Source organism: Myotis davidii, unplaced genomic scaffold (genome assembly GCF_000327345.1).
Source record: "Myotis davidii unplaced genomic scaffold, ASM32734v1 scaffold830, whole genome shotgun sequence".
Lineage (NCBI taxonomy): Eukaryota > Metazoa > Chordata > Mammalia > Chiroptera > Vespertilionidae > Myotis > Myotis davidii.
The window spans coordinates 334,820-346,825 of NW_006282202.1; the positions used below are offsets into that span (position 1 = coordinate 334,820).

Here is a 12,006-nt window from a genome sequence, read left to right on the forward strand (position 1 = left end):
GTGAGTTTATTCTTGTGTATGGTTTAAGTTGGTGGTCTAGTTTAATTTTTCTGCATGTATCTGTCCAATTTTCTCAGCACCATTTATTGAACAGATTGTCTTGACTCCATTATATGCTCTTGACTACTTTGTCAAATTTTAATAGAGCATAATGGCTTGAGTTGATTTCTTGGGACTCTGTTCTATTGCATAATCTATATGCCTGTTCTTGTGCCAGTGCCAGGCTGTTTTGATTACGGTGACTTTGTAGTATAACTTGATATCTGGGATTGTGATCCCTCCAACGTTGTTTTTCTTTCTCAAGATTGCTGAGGCTATTTGGGGTCTTTGTTGGTTCCATATAAATTTTTGGAGTATTTGTTCTAGATCTGTTAAATATGCCATTGGTATTTTAATAGGGATTGCATTAAATCTATAGATTGCTTTGGGTAGTATGGTCATTTAATGATGTTAATTCTACCAATCCATGGACACAGTATATTTTTCCACTTTTAGTTTTCTGAGTCTTTTACCTACTTGGTTAAGTTTATTCCTAAGTATCTTAATTTTGTTGTTGTAATGGTAAAGGGGATTGTTTGTTTAGTTTCTCTTTTGGACAATTCATTATTGGGGTATAAAAATGCCATCAATTTTGGGGTATTAATTTTGTATCCTGCTACATTGCCAAGTTCATTTATTAAATCTAGTAGTTTTTTGGTGAAGTCATTAGGGTTTCCTATGTACAGTATCATGTCATCTGAAGATGACAGTCTTACTTCCTCCTTTCCAATTTAGATGCCTTTTATTTTCTTCTTGTCTGATCACTGTGGGTAGGACTTCCAGTACTGTGTTGAACAGGAGTGGTGAAAGAGGTCATTCCTGTCTTGTTCCAGTTCTTAGGGGAAATGCTTTTAGTTTTTGCCCATTGAGTATGATGTTGCCTATAGGTTCATATGGCCTTTATTATGTTGAGATATGCTCCTTCTATTCCCACTTTATTGATAGTTTTTATAAAAAATATGTGTTGGATTTTGTCTAATGCTTTTTCTGCATCTATAGATATGATAATGTGATGTTTTTGTTGTTATTAATCCTCACCCTAGGATATTTTTCCATTGATTTTTAGGGAGAGTAGAAGAGAAAGGGAAAGACAGAGAGAAACAGCAATGTGAGAGAAACACATCGATTGGTTGCCTCCTACACGAGCCCCAACTGGGGCTTGGGCCGGGGAGGAGCCTGTAACCAAGGTACATGCCCTTGACGGGAATCAAACCCAGGACCCATTAGTCCACAGGCCCGAATATTGCACCAACCTTGCATCCCTGGCATAAATCCCACTTGGTCATGGTGTATGATCTTTTTAATATATTGTTGGATCTGATTTGCTAATATTTTGTTGAGGATTTTAGCATCTATGTTCATCCCAATATTGGCCTGTAGTTCTGTTTTCTTGTGTCTTTATTTAGTTTTAGGATTAGGATAATGCTGGCCTCATAGAAAGAGTTTGGAAATGTTCTTTCCTCTTGGATTTTCTGGAATAGGTGTTAATTCTTTTTTGAATATTTGGTAAAACTCCCCTGTGAAGCCATCTGGACCTGGGCTTTTGTTTGCTGGGAGTTTTTACTTATTTATTACTGCTTCAATTTCATCAGTTGTTAGGGGCCTCTTCAGGTTTTCTGATTCTTTCTGATTCAGTTTGGGAATATTGTCTTTTTCTAGGAATTTGTCCATTTCATCCACATTGTCCAACTTGTTGGCATATAGTTGCTCATAGTATTTTCTTACAATCCATTGTATTTCTGTGGTGTCAGTGGGTTACTTCACTGCTTTCATTCCTGATTTTGTTTACGTAGGTCCTCTCTCATTGTTTCTTGACAAATCTGGCTAACAGTTCATCAATCTTGTTTATCTTTTCAAAGAACCAGCTCTTGGTTTTAATGATCTTTTGTATTAGTCACTATGTCATTTATTTTTGCTCTAATCTTTATTATTTCCTTCCTACTACTTACTCTGGGCTTTTCTTGTTCTCTTTCTAATTCTTTAACTTGAGGGTTAATTGTTTATTATTTATTTTTCTTGTTTGTTTGTTTGTTTTTTGAGGTAGTCCTATAGTGTATGAACCTCCCTCTCAGGACTGGTTTTGCTGTGTCCTATAGATTTGGGGTTGTTGTGTGTTCATTTTCATTTGTTTCCAGGAAGTGTCTGATGTCTTTCTTGATCTCCTTGGTAACCCATTCATTGTTTAATAATATGTTATTTAGCCTCCATGTGTTTGAATGTTTTTGATTGTTTTTACTGTAATTGATTTCTAATTTCATTCCCCTGTGATCTATTGATTTCTATTTCATTCCACTGTGATCTGAGAAGATGCTTGAAATGATTGTAATCTTATTGAACTTGTAGAGACTTGTTTTGTGTCCTAAAATGTCGTCTATCTTTGAGAATGACCCTGTGCACTTGAGAAGAATGTATATTTGTCAGCTTTGGGGTGAAATATTCTATAATTGTCAATTAAATCCATCTGATCCAGCATGTCCTTTAGAGTCACTATTTTCCTGTTAAGTTTTTGCCTGGAAGATCTAAGATCTATCCAGTGAAGTCAGTATGGTGTTAAAGTCCCCTGCTATAGCTGTATTGTTTTTGATCTCTCCCTTAAAGTACCCTGGAAGTGTTTTTTATATATTTAGGTGTTCCTATGTTGGGTACATATATGTTTACCAGGGTTATATCCTCTTGTTGGATCATTCCCTTTAGTATTATATAGTGACCTTTGTTGTCTCTTGTGATGGCCTTCATTTTGAAGTCTATTTTACCAGTTATGAGTATTGCTACTCCAGCTTTTTTATTTTATTTCCATTTTCATGGAAAAAAATTTTCCATCCCTTTACTCTCATCCTGTGTGATTCTTTTGTTCTTAGGTGGGTCTCTTGTAGACAGCATATACAGTGGGGCCTTGACTTACGAGTGTCCCGACTAACGAGTTTTTTGAGATACCAGCTGTCTCTCGGCCGCTTTTTGCATTGAGTTGACAGAGTAATTTGAGTTAACGAGCTCCTTAACGAGCTCAGTTCCGGAACGAATTAAACTTGTAAGTCAAGGCCCCACTGTAATTGGGTCATGTTTTTGTATCTATTCAGCTACCTTATGTCTTTTAATTGGAGCATTTAAACCGCTTATATTAAAGATTATTGTTGATAGTACAGTATTATTATTGTACTTATTTATTGCCATTTTAATTCTGTATGTCTATGTTTCACTCTCTACATCTTCTCATTACAGCAGTCCCTTTAGCATTTCTTGCAGTGCTGGTTTAGTGGTGATAAAGTCCTTTAGCCTCTTTTTTTGTCTGAGAAGCTCTTTATTTCACCTTCTATTTTGAATACCAGCCTTGCTGGGTATAGTAATCTTGGTTTTAGATCCTTGCTTTCATTATCTTGAGTATTTCATGCCATTCCCTTCTGGCCTGTAGAGTTTTTGATGAGAAATCAGGTGTCAGCTCCTATGGGAGCTCCTTTGTAGGTAACAGTTTGGTTTTCTCTTGCTGCCTTTAAGATTCTCTCTTTGTCTTTAACTTTTGGCATTTTAATTATGATGTGTCTGGGCATTCTCTCTCTCTCTCCCTTCCTCTCTGTAAAAAATCAATAAAATTTATTTTACAAAAAAGATTCTCTCTTTGTCTTTAATTTTTGGCATTTTTAAATTATTTTTATTGATTTCAGAGAGGTAGGGAGAGGGAGAGGGAGATAGAAACATTAATGATGAAAGAGAATCATCAATCGACTGCCTCCTGCGCACATCTCACAGGGGATCAAGCCTGCAACCTAGGCATGTGTCCCATCTGGGAATCAAAGCATGACCTCCTGGTTCATAGGTCAATGCTCAACCACTGAGCCACGCCGGCCAGGCAGCATTTTAATTATGATATGTCTGTGCATGAACTTGTTTGTGTTCTTCTCTGTTGGGACTCCCTGTGCCTCGTAAACTTTTTCCTTCATCAGGTTTGGATATTTGTCTGCCATTATTTCTTCAAATACGTTCTCTACCCCTTGCTCACCTTCTGGCACATCTATTATGTGAATATTGTTATGTTTCATGTTGTCCCACAGCTCCCTTAAGCTGTCCTCCTGTTTTTTAATTGCTTTTTCTTTTTGGTCCCCTGAGAGATTTTTTTCTGCCCTGTCTTTTAATTCACTGATGCGATCCTGTGCTTTCCCTAATCTTCTGAATATTCTTTCCACTTAGTTCTTTATTTGTGTTGTGTCTTTCTTCATAGTTACTATATATTTTCTCATGCTCTTGAGCATCTTTGCCATCATTATTCTGAACTCTATGCCTGATAAATTTCTTATCTCCATTTTATTTAGCTCTTCTTCTGGAGAATTCTCTTGTTCTTTCATTTGGGACTTGGTTTTTTTTTGTCTCCCCTCTTTTGCTGCCTGTTTGGGTTTGTGTCTGTGTATTAAGTAGATCTGTTATAACTCCCAATCTCTAGTGCAGGACAATGTCAGACACATTTTTTTAGCCTCACTCAAGGATATTTTTCCATTGATTTTTAGAGAGAATGAAAAAGAGAGGGAAAGACAGAGAAATATTGATGAGAGAAACATATCAATTGATTGCCTCATACACACATCCCAAGGAGGAGCTTACAACCAAGGCACATGCCCTTGACCAGAATCAAACCTGGGACCCTTTGGTCCTCAGGCTGATAACGCTCTATCCACTGAGCCAAACCAGCCTGAGCCAAACCAGCCTGGGCAATGTCAGACCCTTTTTGTGACTGGCCCTAAGTACCTTGTTTGGAGCTATCTGCAATGCACAGCTTGTGGCTCCCTCTGCTGGGGCAGGATGCCTTTGGAAAGGACAAAGATGTGCACCAGGGTCTGCTTTTCATAGCCCTGGGCCCAGGATTAGATGAAGAAAAGACTCAAAACCTCCTGAAACCTGCCTCTGCCTGCAGTTCAGTTGACACTCAGACTTGATTAGCCTCAGGCTATTGACCACAGGATAGGGCAAGAGGTCTTCTATCAGGGGGGCTACTGCCTTCCACCTCAGGCAAAAACTGCTTGAATAGCAAAATTCCACCATCAGAGATAGACTTCCTCTGAGCATGAAGAAATTACTCAGTACAGGAAACCAGGGTGGCTGCCCTCCATGCTCCAACTCCAGAGCTCCCAATCCTGGCTTGTGCTCACTCAGCTCCAGTCCACTCTGCCTTCCCTCTACCAGAGCCCAAGGTGAGTGGCGGCACATGGAATTTTGTGTGTTGGCCCTTTAAGAGGATGCCTGACTTTCCAGCAGTCTCTCCATGGCAGACAGCATCCCTGCTACTTTTCACAGCCAGATGTTATTTGGGCACCTTTCTTAGTTCTGGTGTTCTGGGCTGGGGAGCCCAGCTTGGGGTTTAAGACCCCAGAGTTCTCAGTGGGAACCTCCCACAACTGAGATATCCCTCCAGAACTTCATCGCTGTCTGTGGGAACCCGGTCAACCTTTTATCGCCTCCGCACTTCCTACCATCCTCACCTCTCCTTGTGAGAAAACTTCCAGACCATTCTCTGCCTCTCAGTCTCAGGGAATTTTGACAACCAAAAGGACTGAAGTCATGTTGAGTTTGTATACATCACAGATGAGCATCCACACTCAGGGTCCTGAGGATGGGTTGGTTAGTCTGGTGTTTTTCAGCTAGCCTAACATTTCATTCAGTTAACTGATAGGGTAGGAGGGGAGGGTGCAGTGCTTTGAGGTGAAGTGTCTTGGACAAAGCCTTCATGAGGAAATCGGAGGAAGATGGAAATATAGAAAAGACAAGTGTAGAGAAGGGGGAGTTGCCATAGGATTGTTTGCTTTTCCCACCTGCCAACTGCTCCACAGCCCTGGGCCAAACAAGAGGCAGGACCTGGAGTGAGATGTCTAGTAGGTCAGAGGCAACTGGTAGTGTGGAGAGCACCCCTAACTTAGAAAGGCAAGATCTTGAGTCAGGTCGGAGCTTCACTATGTCCCCAGCCAGGTCACTTATCTTCTCTTGGCCTCTACAATTGGAGGAAAGGGTGGCAGTACCACTCTTTTCCAGGACTGGCATTCTGAATAGGATTTTTGTGTGTGACTCAGTTTCCAGTAGCTACCTATTGTTAGATTTACCTAGAGCCTTTGTTGCCCCTTTAAAGAGGGCAAACTCTTAGTTCAGCATGGGAAAGGCAGATCCAGATTTTAGTCAGGCTGTGCCACATTTAACTTATTTGATCCTCAGATCACCCATTTCAAAATAGAGATACTAATGGTCATCCAGGTGGCCATCAATGTATGGATCAATGAAATAACACGTGAGAGTGTTTTGAAATGGTAAAGCACTATCCTTGCTTATTGCATGCATCACTGGAATATGATGAAACATACCTTACTATATGACAATAGTCTGCTGCTCTTAAATTCATCTGTCACCTGCCCCCAGTGGTCAAGGTGAATGGATGCTAAACAGTTGCTGATGGTGGTCACATTTCAAAAGGAATTTTTGTGTAAAATGAAAAAAAAATTAGTTTGCTGCCAAGGTGAAAGATGGAGCAGATAAGCTTGCAGAGTGTTGAGGGCATGCAGAGCAGTGAGGATGAGAGTGTAGAGTTGCTGATAAAGGGCTTCCAACCAGAACCAAGTTACAGAGACAGAACCCTATTTTTTAAAAGTTTATCATGGGCTTGACTTTAGAACTAGTGGACCAAATCCTCTATTTCTCACATCTCCAAAAAAGGCAAACAAATGGCACTGGAAACCAAATCCTTTGCTTCCTATGCACACTCACCTGAGAGCCAGATCTGGGAGGATGCCCTTTATTTGACTGATGTTTCCAGTCAGTTTTCCCTCCTCAATTTCTTCTTTTTAGAACAATATCTATTGGTTATGTTTTCTGATTATTAAAATAGTATACATTATAGAAATTTCAGAGCATGCAGAAAAGTCTAAAGAAGAAAGTCATAACCACACAGTGTGAGTTTATCCAGCTCCCTTCTGGCCATTTCACATCCTGCCCTCTGCCCCTTATTATAGAACTAGAGGCCCGATGCACGAAATTTGGGCAAGAAGCTCGGCCCTCACAGTCCCAGCTGCCTCACGCGCCCCGCTCCCCGCCTCCCCAGCTCTGTCCAGAAGGTCGTTCCACTGTTCAGTCTAATTAGCATATTAGTTCTTTATTATATAGGACTAGTGGCCCAGTGCACGAAATTCGTGCACGGAGGTGAGGGGGTATTCCTCAGCCCGGCCTGCACCCTCTACCTGATCATCCCCTACTGCCCCCCTCCTTCCAGCCTGATCATCCTTAACTGCCCGCCCCTGCCGGACTGATTGCCCCCAACTTCCCCCCTCAGCCGGCCTGTTCCCCCCAACTGCCCTCTCTTATTACCCTTTTATTAGTACAGATGCTTTCTTCTTTTTAAACACTTGCTTTACCTGATGCCCCCCTTTCTAATTTCATTTCCTAATTTCTGTTCTGAATATTTTGTCACGGCATATTGTCGTTTATAATGGAAAAAGGTGTGTGAGGATGTGGTCTACATAAAAGAAGCTGAAAGCTCTATTTTGTGATTACCAGAAAATTGAAACACATTTTTAAGTTTACGTGCAGTACATACTTCCTTATTTCGGGTGTGCATTGGTTGTGTATCATTTCACTGTGCCTTGCAAATGGATATAGACACTGTCCACTCTGCACCACAGACTGTCTGGGGTACCATCTGTCCCACAAAGTGGCACAGAGTGCTCATTGATGTTGTATTTCATGGGATGTATCCAGGTATTCTGAGCACCAACACAGACTCTACATTTTTGTAACAAAGAAGGTTGAACATAGACTAGTTATGGAAGGAATAGTTCTTCATACCCCAGCACATCAGCTGGTCACAGTCGTGTCTGTTAGAACGCTAGATATAATCAGCATTTCACACACACATGCACATACAGTATCTGGCTTTAGTTTTGAAGTTTTACCAGACACCAGATTCAATGCATAGCACAAAGCAATATGGAGATCACTATGAGAGGCTTAAAGGAAAGATAAAATGTGGCATCTGCATTTATTTGACTGCAATGCAGAACAGCCTCTCAACCCTTCTGGTGACTAAACCAGGGTAACTTCTTACCCCTGTTCTAATTGTAAAATCACTCACCTGCACACACACACCAGAGTCCTTGAGGTGTCTCTGCTGGGGAGGGTGTTCCTGTCTCCAGTGTGACATGCGGTTCTGTGATGGTCCCTGTGAGCTCCTCCTTTTCCTTGAGTTACTGTCAGGTCTCTAAGTCTCACAGGTGTTTTTCTGCACACTATCTTCTCTCAGTTCCCTGTCCACAGCTCTTATCAGCAGTGTAACTGTGGGTTGGTATGTCCTGTCAGCACCTTTTTTGGTCTTACAGTCCAAAGTGTGACAGCCTTTCCCCACCTATGGCATTGGATCCCTCTGTGCAGATGGAAGGGATGGAAGAAAAGGGGGTGGTTTGCTCTCTCTGGCATGTGGGGGGGATAGTGAAACAGACTGGGGGAAGTTGCTTCTGTGTGGACATGTCCCCCAACACATCCTGGCTCCGCATTCAAAGCAGATGTCAGAGCACTGGCAGCCCTCCATAGACTCAGCTGCTTTCTGTGGGCACGGCAACGCAGCGGTCACAAACCCCTTCAGCCCCCTCAGACTTATACAAGCTTAGTTGTAACTGGGGCTCATGTGTCTATGAATATGGGCGCAGGTTTGGTTGGTTGGCTGAGGTTATCACCTACAAAACTGGAAGCAGTTTTGACCACGTATATAACACAGTCTTCCACAGAGGTAGGCAGACCTATCTAGGAGCTTTGGGCAATTTTAAGGAGGGAACCCAAAGCCCAAAAGGCCACTGTATGGTAATACCCAGTGTCACCTCCCTCCCCATGGGGACTAGAGGAAGAAGGAGCAGCCCTTACTGGGAGCTGCCCCACCATCGGGAAGGGAGCATGTGCATGTGCATTCCTCTTTTTTTAGCCACGTACCCACATCAGGGATGGCCACCCAGGCCTGGGTCTCTTACTGAGTTTCCATGCCAATAAAGGGACTTAATTCATTTGTAGACATTGTTTCCCTTTTTTCTGCCTTTCCATTTCTTGTATTTTTTTTTCTTTTCCTCCTTTTGTTCGTTTCTCACTTTTATGCTTTTTGTCCTCTGCTTATTTTTTTATTTCACTGTCTCCCTGTCCCTCTTCACTTTCAAACTACTCCTCCTCCTCTTTTCTTTTTGTCTTTCTCTGTCTCCTTCTCCTCTTCTTTGTTTGGTCCTTTTTGAAGTTGAGCCCAGTGGCGGGACTCCACGGCGTAGACCTCTCTCCTTCTGCCCTTGCTGTGTCCAGGAAGGTAACGTAACTCCCCAACCTCATCCCCACTGCCTCTCAGGCCATAGTAACACTAGTTAAAGTGGGAGGCAAACCCAGCTGTCTCTCTTTCTTGCTCTGACACTTGATAGCCCTGTTACAAAACTTCATGAGTATGTGGCAGTTTCTTACAAGGTACAGTATCCCTTCGACTGTCTCAGGGGAGGAACGGGGTATGGAGTGAAGCCAGAGAGCCTCTGAGGCAGGCCTCTCAGCAGCAGCAGAGTCCCACGATATTGCACCACCATTTGTAGTTGGGCCTTTCAGGCTCAAGTCCAGCAGATAGAGGGGCCAGGTTCATGGGTCAGGAACCTCCCGCCTGTGTGGCAACAATTTGTATTGGTGGAGTCGAGGAATACTGTCCTTACAAAGACTGGTCTATACAAATGCCCCTGAGTTCTTTTCCCAAACAACCACTGAAAGCAAACTTCTCTACCCTGTGTCTTGCTGAGTGTGTGTGATATTTTTTTAAGTTTGTCTGATTTGAAGTCTTTTGTGGTGATAAGATTGTTGTTGAAAGGCATGTGGGAAGGGGAAGGGGAGTGTGTTCATGACTAACCCTTGCTAACCTCTTCCTGTGCTCTCCATGGTTCTCACATTTGACTTTCACCCACCCCTCCATATACTTTTGCTTATTGGCTGTGAACAATCTACCAAAGCTCATGAGGGGTGTTTAGAGGTTTCCCTATGGAATTTTGGGGCGGTGGGAAGGAGGAAGTGGCTTCCTAGTGCATTTACAACGTGCCACACTGGATAGCTTGCATGCCTCAGGCTCCATCTTCCATGGCCATGTGGGCACACTGTGCAGAGACACTCAGAAAGGAATGCATGGAACTGAGCTGTAGGCTGCTTTAACAGCCAAAGAGCCAAGTCTATTGGGTTGGGTAAGAAGAGGTTTGGTCCCCAGACACTCCAACACACACTCCACAGTAGCAGGCTCGACCAGTAAGAAGGGAGCTTCCATCCTTCAGAATAGGACTCTTGGGAGCCCAGCTGCATGTGCACCACACAGTGCATTCATTAATCCCTGCTTGTATGAGTGTGAGTCATTTCTGCCTCTCCAGAATGTAGCCCCATTGAAAGACTAACTGGCTTGGGCCTCGTGTGTGTCAAGCAGAAAGAGAGAGAGTTGTCTTTGAACAGTATGGTGTTCAGTTCAGGTGTGAAGAATGTAGGAAAGCAGTGAGTAAGGGGCTTAATACATGAGAGTCATCCCACCTGAGGGTGTACTCCATATGTTTCTAAGTCTAGTCTTTACTGGGATAGAGCATCCAACCAAGTTACTCATAAAATGGAAAGCACTTTGAAAGATTTCCCAGTGCAGTGCCTCTTCACCTGGGGCCCATGGATGGATTTCAGGAATCCCATGAACACCCTGAAATTCTATATGAAATGAAATTTTTGGATGTATATGCATGCTTTTTTTTTCTAGGAAGGGAGTCCCTAGCTTTCCTGAGATTCTCAAAATGGTTTGTAATCCAAAAAATATTGAAAAAGCACTGACATAGTTTGTCATTTGCCTTCAGGCAGGACCACACTATGGCTTTGTGCTCCAAGGAAAAGGCGTTTTCCCTCTTTGGGTAGTTTGATTCCTTGGAAAGTTCTTCTGTCCATCCTCCTGCTACAGTGAAGCCCAGTGGGGTCAGGATACTCCTGGTGGAGGTCTAGGTCTCAGCAATGCCATGGTGCAGGGCAGCCTGAGTTAGGCAGGTGCCAGCCCGGACACTGCTGCTGGGGTTGGGTTGAGTGAGTGTACCACCTCATTTAGCCTCTAGGCCAGCCATGGGCAAACTACGGCCCGCGGGCCGGATCCGGCCCGTTTGAAATGAATAAAACTAAAATAAAAAAAAGACGGTACCCTTTTATGTAATGATGTTTACTTTGAATTTATATTAGTTCACACAAACACTCCATCCATGCTTTTGTTCCGGCCCTCTGGTCCAGTTTAAGAACCCATTGTGGCCCTCGAGTCCAAAAGTTTGCCCACCCCTGCTCTAGGCCCTAGGGTCTGCTGTTGTTTCTCTGCCCTCGGTGAGAAACCTGCTAGCCTTCCTGGGACGTACCTCATATACCATATAATATCCAATGGAAGGGTGTTTGGTCAGGATAAAAGAAATGATGAGGCCCCAAGGGGGCAGTGCCTAGAAAGAGTTGAGTTAGTGAGTGTGACTTAAAAAGAGACCAAGTGTGGTGTATAACCTCACATTTATCTCCATCATTAGGCTGGTTTCTTCAAAGCAGGCCTAGTACATAGCAAGTACCAAGTAAAGGAAGGAAGGAAGGAAGGAAGGAAGGAAGGAAGGAAGGAAGGAAGGAAGGAAGGAAGGAAGGAAGGGGGAAAAGGAAGAAAAGGAAGGAAGGAGGGAGGGGGGAGCAGGGGGAGGAAGGGAGGAAGGAAGGAAGGCAAAGCACTTAAAATATACCAAAGGAAAACCACTGAGCAGGAGAGATCTAAACAAGTGGTGACCAGGTTATTGAGGGGTGAGGGCAGGCCTGGGAAGGACAAACTCAAAGCACAGGCTCAATTAGGCCCTGAGGATGGGCATGGCGCCCCTTTCTGGGCGGCAGGCAAACGCTGAACCTGGCTTGGGAACGTTCCTGCAGCATCTCGCTCTGCTCTCTTTGCACAATTGCCCCAGTGTGATGATT

The 12,006-nt window shown here is 43.2% G+C and overlaps 1 protein-coding gene across 1 annotated transcript in view; it reads left to right on the forward strand.

Moving 5' to 3' along the window:
• MICAL3 (microtubule associated monooxygenase, calponin and LIM domain containing 3) overlaps positions 1–12,006 on the forward strand; it is a 266,794-nt gene that overhangs the window by 251,086 nt on the left and 3,702 nt on the right.